Source organism: Amblyomma maculatum, chromosome 4, assembly GCF_055883805.1.
Source record: "Amblyomma maculatum isolate TAMU_Amacu chromosome 4, ASM5588380v1, whole genome shotgun sequence".
NCBI classification, from domain to species: Eukaryota; Metazoa; Arthropoda; class Arachnida; order Ixodida; family Ixodidae; genus Amblyomma; species Amblyomma maculatum.
Window position 1 is genome coordinate 138,255,294 of NC_139347.1, and position 9,678 is coordinate 138,264,971.

The 9,678-nt window shown below is 50.4% G+C and overlaps 13 non-coding genes across 13 annotated transcripts; all 13 read left to right on the forward strand.

Annotated features, from left to right (window-relative positions):
* Positions 1-2,139: 2,139 nt before the first annotated feature.
* TRNAG-GCC (transfer RNA glycine (anticodon GCC)) lies at positions 2,140-2,210 on the forward strand. Its single transcript has one exon. It is a non-coding gene; the product is annotated as a tRNA-Gly (tRNA).
* Positions 2,211-2,372: 162 nt separating this feature from the next.
* TRNAG-GCC (transfer RNA glycine (anticodon GCC)) lies at positions 2,373-2,443 on the forward strand. The gene has a single exon. It is a non-coding gene; the product is annotated as a tRNA-Gly (tRNA).
* Positions 2,444-2,605: 162 nt separating this feature from the next.
* On the forward strand, positions 2,606-2,676 carry TRNAC-GCA (transfer RNA cysteine (anticodon GCA)). The gene has a single exon. It is a non-coding gene; the product is annotated as a tRNA-Cys (tRNA).
* Positions 2,677-2,839: 163 nt separating this feature from the next.
* TRNAS-GCU (transfer RNA serine (anticodon GCU)) lies at positions 2,840-2,911 on the forward strand. Its single transcript has one exon. It is a non-coding gene; the product is annotated as a tRNA-Ser (tRNA).
* A 631-nt stretch (positions 2,912-3,542) lies between these two features.
* Positions 3,543-3,613, forward strand: TRNAC-GCA (transfer RNA cysteine (anticodon GCA)). Its single transcript has one exon. It is a non-coding gene; the product is annotated as a tRNA-Cys (tRNA).
* A 162-nt stretch (positions 3,614-3,775) lies between these two features.
* Positions 3,776-3,846, forward strand: TRNAS-GCU (transfer RNA serine (anticodon GCU)). The gene has a single exon. It is a non-coding gene; the product is annotated as a tRNA-Ser (tRNA).
* A 1,094-nt stretch (positions 3,847-4,940) lies between these two features.
* On the forward strand, positions 4,941-5,011 carry TRNAG-GCC (transfer RNA glycine (anticodon GCC)). The gene has a single exon. It is a non-coding gene; the product is annotated as a tRNA-Gly (tRNA).
* Positions 5,012-7,034: 2,023 nt separating this feature from the next.
* Positions 7,035-7,105, forward strand: TRNAG-GCC (transfer RNA glycine (anticodon GCC)). Its single transcript has one exon. It is a non-coding gene; the product is annotated as a tRNA-Gly (tRNA).
* Positions 7,106-7,502: 397 nt separating this feature from the next.
* Positions 7,503-7,573, forward strand: TRNAG-GCC (transfer RNA glycine (anticodon GCC)). Its single transcript has one exon. It is a non-coding gene; the product is annotated as a tRNA-Gly (tRNA).
* Positions 7,574-8,199: 626 nt separating this feature from the next.
* TRNAG-GCC (transfer RNA glycine (anticodon GCC)) lies at positions 8,200-8,270 on the forward strand. The gene has a single exon. It is a non-coding gene; the product is annotated as a tRNA-Gly (tRNA).
* Positions 8,271-8,432: 162 nt separating this feature from the next.
* TRNAG-GCC (transfer RNA glycine (anticodon GCC)) lies at positions 8,433-8,503 on the forward strand. Its single transcript has one exon. It is a non-coding gene; the product is annotated as a tRNA-Gly (tRNA).
* A 394-nt stretch (positions 8,504-8,897) lies between these two features.
* On the forward strand, positions 8,898-8,969 carry TRNAG-GCC (transfer RNA glycine (anticodon GCC)). Its single transcript has one exon. It is a non-coding gene; the product is annotated as a tRNA-Gly (tRNA).
* A 162-nt stretch (positions 8,970-9,131) lies between these two features.
* On the forward strand, positions 9,132-9,202 carry TRNAG-GCC (transfer RNA glycine (anticodon GCC)). The gene has a single exon. It is a non-coding gene; the product is annotated as a tRNA-Gly (tRNA).
* The last annotated feature ends 476 nt before the right edge of the window (positions 9,203-9,678 follow it).

A 9,678-nucleotide genomic window follows, 5' to 3' on the forward strand; every position in this document is an offset into this window, starting at 1 on the left:
TTGTGTCAGTACAGTTTCACTGTACGACGCTGTATCTACGGAGAGACAAGCGCGTCGGTGGTTCAGTTGTAGAATACTCGCCTGCCACGCGGGTGGCCCGGATTCGATTCCCGGCCGACGCAGTTGACTTTTTATTTGCTTCAAAGTGAACCACTGGAGCGTGCACATCATACTGATTAGTTTTATTTGACTTACAGCACTCGCTCATCCACTCCGTTGTATGTCATAGCCTTGTGTCAGTACAGTTTCACTGTACGACGCTGTATCTACGGAGAGACAAGCGCGTCGGTGGTTCAGTGGGTAGAATACTCGCCTGCCACGGCGTGGCCCGGGTTCGATTCCGGCGAAGCAGTTGACTTTTTATTTGCATCAAAGTGAACCACTGGAGCGTGCACATCATACTGATTAGTTTTATTTGACTCTTACAGCACTCGCTCATCCACTCCATTGTATGTCATAGCCTTGTGTCAGTACAGTTTCACTGTACGACGCTGTATCTACGGAGAGACAGGCGCGTCGGTGGTTCAGTGGCAGAATACTCGCCTGCCGCGCGGGTGGCCCGGATTCGATTCCGGCCGACGCAGTTGACTTTTTATTGCTTCAAAGTGAACCACTGGAGCGTGCACATCATACTGATTAGTTTTATTTGACTCTTACAGCACTCGCTCATCCACTCCGTTGTCTGTCATAGCCTTGTGTCAGTACAGTTTCACTGTACGACGCTGTATCTACGGAGAGACAAGCGCGTCGGTGGTTCAGTGGTAGAATACTCGCCTGCCACGCGGGTGGCCCGGATTCGATTCCGGCCGACGCAGTTGACTTTTTATTTGCTTCAAAGTGAACCACTGGAGCGTTTCACATCATACTGATTAGTTTTATTTGACTCTTACAGCACTCGCTCATCCACTCCGTTGTATGTCATAGCCTTGTATCAGTACAGTTTCACTGTACGACGCTGTATCTACGGAGAGACAAGCGCGTCGGTGGTTCAGCGGTAGAATACTCGCCTGCCACGCGGGTGGCCCGGGTTCGATCCCGGCCGACGCAGTTGACTTTTTATTTGCTTCACAGTGAACCACTGGAGCGTGCACATCATACTGATTAGTTTTATTTGACTCTTACAGCACTCGCTCATCCACTCCGTTGTATGTCATAGCCTTGTGTCAGTACTGTTTCACTGTACGACGCTGTATCTACGGAGAGACAAGCGCGTCGGTGGTTCAGTTGTAGAATACTCGCCTGCCACGCGGGTGGCCCGGATTCGATTCCCGGCCGACGCAGTTGACTTTTTATTTGCTTCAAAGTGAACCACTGGAGCGTGCACATCATACTGATTAGTTTATTTGACTCTTACAGCACTCGCTCATCCACTCCGTTGTATGTCATAGCCTTGTGTCAGTACAGTTTCCCTGTACGACGCTGTATCTACGGAGAGACAAGCGCGTCGGTGGTTCAGTGGTAGAATACTCGCCTGCCACGCGGGTGGCCGGGTTCGATTCCCGGCCGACGCAGTTGACTTTTTATTTGCTTCAAAGTGAACCACTGGAGCGTGCACATTATACTGATTAGTTTTATTTGACTCTTACAGCACTCGCTCATCCACTCCGTTCTCTGTCATAGCCTTGTGTCAGTACAGTTCACTGTACGACGCTGTATCTACGGAGAGACAAGCGCGTCGGTGGTTCAGTTGTAGAATACTCGCCTCGCCACGCGGGTGGCTCGGATTCGATTCCCGGCCGACGCAGTTTACTTTTTATTTGCTTCAAAGTGAACCACTGGAGCGTGCACATCATACTGATTAGTTTTATTTGACTCTTACAGCACTCGCTCATCACTCCGTTGTATGTCATAGCCTTGTGTCCAGTACAGTTTCACTGTACGACGCTGTATCTACGGAGAGACAAGCGCGTCGGTGGTTCAGTGGTAGAATACTGGCCTGCCACGCGGGTGGCCCGGGCTCGATTCCCGGCCGACGCAGTTGACTTTTTATTTGCTTCAAAGTGAACCACTGGAGCGTGCACATCATACTGATTAGTTTTATTTGACTCTTACAGCACTCGCTCATCCACTCCGTTGTATGTCATAGCCTTGTGTCAGTACAGTTTCACTGTACGACGCTGTATCTACGGAGAGACAAGCGCGTCGGTGGTTCAGTGGTAGAATACTCGCCTGCCACGCGGGTGGCCCGGGTTCGATTCCCGGCCGACGCAGTTGACTTTTTATTTGCTTCAAAGTGAACCACTGGAGCGTGCACATCATACTGATTAGTTTTATTTGACTCTTACAGCACTCGCTCATCCACTCCGTTGTATGTCATAGCCTTGTGTCAGTACAGTTTCACTGTACGACGCTGTATCTACGGAGAGACAAGCGCGTCGGTGGTTCAGTGGTAGAATACTCGCCTGCCACGCGGGTGGCCCGGGTTCGATTCCCGGCCGACGCAGTTGACTTTTTATTTGCTTCAAAGTGAACCACTGGAGCGTGCACATCATACTGATTAGTTTTATTTGACTCTTACAGCACTCGCTCATCCACTCCGTTGTATGTCATAGCCTTGTGTCAGTACAGTTTCACTGTACGACGCTGTATCTACGGAGAGACAGGCGCGTCGGTGGTTCAGTGGCAGAATACTCGCCTGCAACGCGGGTGGCCCGGATTCGATTCCCGGCCGACGCAGTTGACTTTTTATTTGCTTCAAAGTGAACCACTGGAGCGTGCACATCATACTGATTAGTTTTATTTGACTCTTACAGCACTCGCTCATCCACTCCGTTGTATGTCATAGCCTCGTGTCAGTACAGTTTCACTGTACGACGCTGTATCTACGGAGAGACAAGCGGCGTCGGGTGGTTCAGTGGTAGAATACTCGCCTGCTACGCGGGTGGCCCGGGTTCGATTCCCGGCCGACGCAGTTGACTTTTTATTTGCTTCAAAGTGAACCACTGGAGCGTGCACATCATACTGATAGTTTTATTTGACTCTTACAGCACTCGCTCATCCACTCCGTTGTATGTCATAGCCTTGTGTCAGTACAGTTTCACTGTACGACGCTGTATCTACGGAAGAGACAAGCGCGTCGGTGGTTCAGTGGTAGAATACTCGCCTGCCTCGCGGGTTGCCCGGGTTCGATCCCCGGCCGGCGCAGTTGACTTTTTATTTGCTTCAAAGTGAGCCACTGGAGCGTGCACATCATACTGATTAGTTTTATTTTACTCCTACAGCACTCGCTCATCCACTCCGTTGTATGTCATAGCCTTGTGTCAGTTACAGTTTCACTGTACGGACGCTGTATCTACGGGAGAGACAAGCGCGTCGGTGGTTCAGTGGTAGAATACTCGCCTGCCACGCGGGTGGCCCGGATTCGATTCCCGGCCGACGCAGTTGACTTTTTATTTGCTTCAAAGTGAACCACTGGAGCGTGCACATCATACTGATTAGTTTTATTTGACTCTTACAGCACTCGCTCATCCACTCCGTTGAATGTCATAGCCTTGTGTCAGTACAGTTTCACTGTACGACGCTGTATCTACGGAGAGACAGGCGCGTCGGTGGTTCAGTGGCAGAATACTCGCCTGCAACGCGGGTGGCCCGGATTCGATTCCCGGCCGACGCAGTTGACTTTTTATTTGCTTCAAAGTGAACCACTGGAGCGTGCACATCATACTGATTAGTTTTATTTGACTCTTACAGCACTCGCTCATCCACTCCGTTGTATGTCATAGCCTCGTGTCAGTACAGTTTCACTGTACGACGCTGTATCTACGGAGAGACAAGCGCGTCGGTGGTTCAGTGGTAGAATACTCGCCTGCTACGCGGGTGGCCCGGGTTCGATTCCCGGCCGACGCAGTTGACTTTTTATTTGCTTCAAAGTGAACCACTGGAGCGTGCACATCATACTGATTAGTTTTATTTGACTCTTACAGCACTCGCTCATCCACTCCGTTGTATGTCATAGCCTTGTGTCAGTACAGTTTCACTGTACGACGCTGTATCTACGGAGAGACAAGCGCGTCGGTGGTTCAGTGGTAGAATACTCGCCTGCCTCGCGGGTTGCCGGGTTCGATTCCCGGCCGGCGCAGTTGACTTTTTATTTGCTTTCAAAGTGAGCCACTGGAGCGTGCACATCATACTGATTAGTTTTATTTTACTCCTACAGCACTCGCTCATCCACTCCGTTGTATGTCATAGCCTTGTGTCAGTACAGTTTCACTGTACGACGCTGTATCTACGGAGAGACAAGCGCGTCGGTGGTTCAGTGGTAGAATACTCGCCTGCCACGCGGGTGGCCCGGATTCGATTCCCGGCCGACGCAGTTGACTTTTTATTTGCTTCAAAGTGAACCACTGGAGCGTGCACATCATACTGATTAGTTTTATTTGACTCTACAGCACTCGCTCATCCACTCCGTTGAATGTCATAGCCTTGTGTCAGTACAGTTTCACTGTACGACGCTGTATCTACGGAGAGACAAGCGCTTCGGTGGTTCAGTGGTAGAATACTCGCCTGCCACGCGGGTGGCCGGGTTCGATTCCCGGCCGACGCAGTTGACTTTTTATTTGCTTCAAAGTGAACCACTGGAGCGTGCACATCATACTGATTAGTTTTATTTGACCTCTTACAGCACTCGCTCATCCACTCCGTTGTATGTCATAGCCTTGTGTCAGTACAGTTTCACTGTACGACGCTGTATCTACGGAGAGACAAGCGCGTCGGTGGTTCAGTGGTAGAATACTCGCCTGCCACGCGGGTGGCCCGGATTCGATTCCCGGCCGACGCAGTTGACTTTTTTATTTGCTTCAAAGTGAACCACTGGAGCGTGCACATCATACTGATTAGTTTTATTTGACTCTTACAGCACTCGCTCATCCACTCCATTGTGTGTCATAGCCTTGTGTCAGTACAGTTTCACTGTACGACGCTGTATCTACGGAGAGACAAGCGCGTCGGTGGTTCAGTGGTAGAATACTCGCCTGCCACGCGGGTGGCCCGGGTTCGATTCCCGGCCGACGCAGTTGACTTTTTATTTGCTTCAAAGTGAACCACTGGAGCGTGCACATCATACTGATTAGTTTTATTTGACTCTTACAGCACTCGCTCATCCACTCCGTTGTATGTCATAGCCTTGTGTCAGTACAGTTTCACTGTACGACGCTGTATCTACGGAGAGACAAGCGCGTCGGTGGTTCTGCGGTAGAATACTCGCCTGCCACGCGGGTGGCCCGGATTTCGATTCCCGGCCGACGCAGTTGACTTTTTATTTGCTTCAAAGTGAACCATTGGAGCGTGCACATCATACTGATTAGTTTTATTTGACTCTTACAGCACTCGCTCATCCACTCCGTTGTATGTCATAGCCTTGTGTCAGTACAGTTTCACTGTACGACGCTGTATCTACGGAGAGACAAGCGCGTCGGTGGTTCAGTGGTAGAATACTCGCCTGCCACGCAGGTGGCCCGGGTTCGATTCCCGGCCGAAGCAGTTGACTTTTTATTTGCTTCAAAGTGAACCACTGGAGCGTGCACAATATACTGATTAGTTTTATTTGACTCTTACAGCACTCGCTCATCCACTCCGTTGTATGTCATAGCCTTGTGTCAGTACAGTTTCACTGTACGACGCTGTATCTACGGAGAGACAAGCGCGTCGGTGGTTCTGTGGTAGAATACTCGCCAGCCACGCGGGTGGCCCGGATTCGATTCCCGCTGAAGCAGTTGACTTTTTATTTGCTTCAAAGTGAACCACTGGAGCGTGCACATCATACTGATTAGGTTTTATTTGACTCTTACAGCACTCGCTCATCCACTCCGTTGTATGTCATAGCCTTGTGTCAGTACAGTTTCACTGTACGACGCTGTATCTACGGAGAGACAAGCGCGTCGGTGGTTCAGTGGTAGAATACTCGCCTGCCACGCGGGTGGCCCGGATTCGATCCCGGCCGACGCAGTTGACTTTTTATTTGCTTCAAAGTGAACCACTGGAGCGTGCACATCATACTGATTAGTTTTATTTGAACTCCTTACAGCACTCGCTCATCCACTCCGTTGTATGTCATAGCCTTGTGTCAGTACAGTTTCACTTTACGACGCTGTATCTACGGAGAGACAAGCGCGTCGGTGGTTCAGTGTAGAATACTCGCCTGCCACGCGGGTGGCCCGGGTTCGATTCCCGGCCGACGCAGTTGACTTTTTATTTGCTTCAAAGTGAACACTGGAGCGTGCACATCATACTGATTAGTTTTATTTGACTCTTACAGCACTCGCTCATCCACTCGTTGTATGTCATAGCCTTGTGTCAGTACAGTTTCACTGTACGACGCTGTATCTACGGAGAGACAAGCGCGTCGGTGGTTCAGTGTAGAATACTCGCCTGCCACGCGGGTGGCCCGGGTTCGATCCCGGCCGACGCAGTTGACTTTTTTATTTGCTTCAAAGTGAACACTGGAGCGTGCACATCATACTGATTAGTTTTATTTGACTCTTACAGGCACTCGCTCATCCACTCCGTTGTATGTCATAGCCTTGTGTCAGTACAGTTTCACTGTACGACGCTGTATCTACGGAGAGACAAGCGCGTCGGTGGTTCTGTGTAGAATACTCGCCAGCCACGCGGGTGGCCCGGATTCGATTCCCGGCTGAAGCAGTTGACTTTTTATTTGCTTCAAAGTGAACCACTGGAGCGTGCACATCATACTGATTAGTTTTAATTTGACTCTTACAGCACTCGCTCATCCACTCCGTTGTATGTCATAGCCTTGTGTCAGTACAGTTTCACTGTACGACGCTGTATCTACGGAGAGACAAGCGCGTCGGTGGTCAGTGGTAGAATACTCGCCTGCCACGCGGGTGGCCCGGATTCGATTCCCGGCCGACGCAGTTGACTTTTTATTTGCTTCAAAGTGAACCACTGGAGCGTGCACATCATACTGATTAGTTTTATTTGACTCTTACAGCACTCGCTCATCCACTCCGTTGTATGTCATAGCCTTGTGTCAGTACAGTTTCACTGTACGACGCTGTATCTACGGAGAGACAAGCGCGTCGGTGGTTCAGTGGTAGAATACTCGCCTGCCACGCGGGTGGCCCGGGTTCGATTCCCGGCCGACGCAGTTGACTTTTTATTTGCTTCAAAGTGAACCACTGGAGCGTGCACATCATACTGATTAGTTTTATTTGACTCTTACAGCACTCGCTCATCCACTCCGTTGTATGTCATAGCCTTGTGTCAGTACAGTTTCACTGTACGACGCTGTATCTACGGAGAGACAAGCGCGTCGGTGGTTCAGTGGTAGAAAACTCGCCTGCCACGCGGGTTGCCCGGATTCGATTCCCGGCCGACGCAGTTGACTTTTTATTTGCTTCAAAGTGAACCACTGGAGCGTGCACATCATACTGATTAGTTTTATTTGACTCTTACAGCACTCGCTCATCCACTCCGTTGTATGTCCGATAGCCTTGTGTCAGTACAGTTTCACTGTACGACGCTGTATCTACGGAGAGACAAGCGCGTCGGTGGTTCAGTGGTAGAATACTCGCCTGCCACGCGGGTGGCCCGGGTTCGAGTCCCGGCCGACGCAGTTGACTTTTTATTTGCTTCAAAGTGAACCACTGGAGCGTGCACATCATACTGATTAGTTTTATTTGACTCTTACAGCACTCGCTCATCCACTCCGTTGTATGTCATAGCCTTGTGTCAGTACAGTTTCACTGTACGACGCTGTATCTACGGAGAGACAAGCGCGTCGGTGGGTTCTGTGGTAGAATACTCGCCAGCCACGCGGGTGGCCCGGATTCGATTCCGGCTGAAGCAGTTGACTTTTTATTTGCTTCAAAGTGAACCACTGGAGCGTGCACATCATACTGATTAGTTTTATTTGACTCTTACAGCACTCGCTCATCCACTCCGTTGTATGTCATAGCCTTGTGTCAGTACAGTTTCACTGTACGACGCTGTATCTACGGAGAGACAAGCGCGTCGGTGGTTCAGTGGTAGAATACTCGCCTGCCACGCGGGTGGCCCGGATTCGATCCCGGCCGACGCAGTTGACTTTTTATTTGCTTCAAAGTGAACCACTGGAGCGTGCACATCATACTGATTAGTTTTATTTGACTCTTACAGCACTCGCTCATCCACTCCGTTGTATGTCATAGCCTTGTGTCAGTACAGTTTCACTTACGACGCTGTATCTACGGAGAGACAAGCGCGTCGGTGGTTCAGTGGTAGAATACTCGCCTGCCACGCGGGTGGCCCGGGTTCGATTCCCGGCCGACGCAGTTGACTTTTTATTTGCTTCAAAGTGAACCACTGGAGCGTGCACATCATACTGATTAGTTTTATTTGACTCTTACAGCACTCGCTCATCCACTCCGTTGTATGTCATAGCCTTGTGTCAGTACAGTTTCACTGTACGACGCTGTATCTACGGAGAGACAAGCGCGTCGGTGGTTCAGTGGTAGAATACTCGCCTGCCACGCGGGTGGCCCGGGTTCGATTCCCGGCCGACGCAGTTGACTTTTTATTTGCTTCAAAGTGAACCACTGGAGCGTGCACATCATACTGATTAGTTTTATTTGACTCTTACAGCACTCGCTCATCCACTCCGTTGTATGTCATAGCCTTGTGTCAGTACAGTTTCACTGTACGACGCTGTATCTACGGAGAGACAAGCGCGTCGGTGGTTCAGTGGTAGAATACTCGCCTGCCACGCGGGTGGCCGGATTCGATTCCCGGCCGACGCAATTGACTTTTTATTTGCTTCAAAGTGAACCACTGGAGCGTACACATCATACTGATTAGTTTTATTTGACTCTTACAGCACTCGCTCATCCACTCCGTTGTATGTCATAGCCTTGTGTCAGTACAGTTTCACTGTACGACGCTGTATCTACGGAGAGACAAGCGCGTCGGTGGTTCAGTGGTAGAATACTCGCCTGCCACGCGGGTGGGCCCGGGTTCGATTCCCGGCCGACGCAGTTGACTTTTTATTTGCTTCAAAGTGAACCACTGGAGCGTGCACATCATACTGATTAGTTTTATTTGACTCTTACAGCACTCGCTCATCCACTCCATTGTGTGTCATAGCCTTGTGTCAGTACAGTTTCACTGTACGACGCTGTATCTACGGAGAGACAAGCGCGTCGGTGGTTCAGTGGTAGAATACTCGCCTGCCACGCGGGTGGCCCGGGTTCGATTCCCGGCCGACGCAGTTGACTTTTTATTTGCTTCAAAGTGAACCACGGAGCGTGCTCATCATACTGATTAGTTTTATTTGACTCTTACAGCACTCGCTCATCCACTCCGTTGTATGTACATAGCCTTGTGGTCAGTACAGTTTCACTGTACGACGCTGTATCTACGGAGAGACAAGCGCGTCGGTGGTTCTGTGGTAGAATACTCGCCAGCCACGCGGGTGGCCCGGATTCGATTCCCGGCTGAAGCAGTTGACTTTTTATTTGCTTCAAAGTGAACCACTTGGAGCGTGCACATCATACTGATTAGTTTTATTTGACTCTTACAGCACTCGCTCATCCACTCCGTTGTATGTCATAGCCTTGTGTCAGTACTGTTTCACTGTACGACGCTGGTATCTACGGAGAGACAAGCGCGTCGGTGGTTCAGTGGTAGAATACTCGCCTGCCACGCGGGTGGCCCGGATTCGATTCCGGCCGACGCAGTTGACTT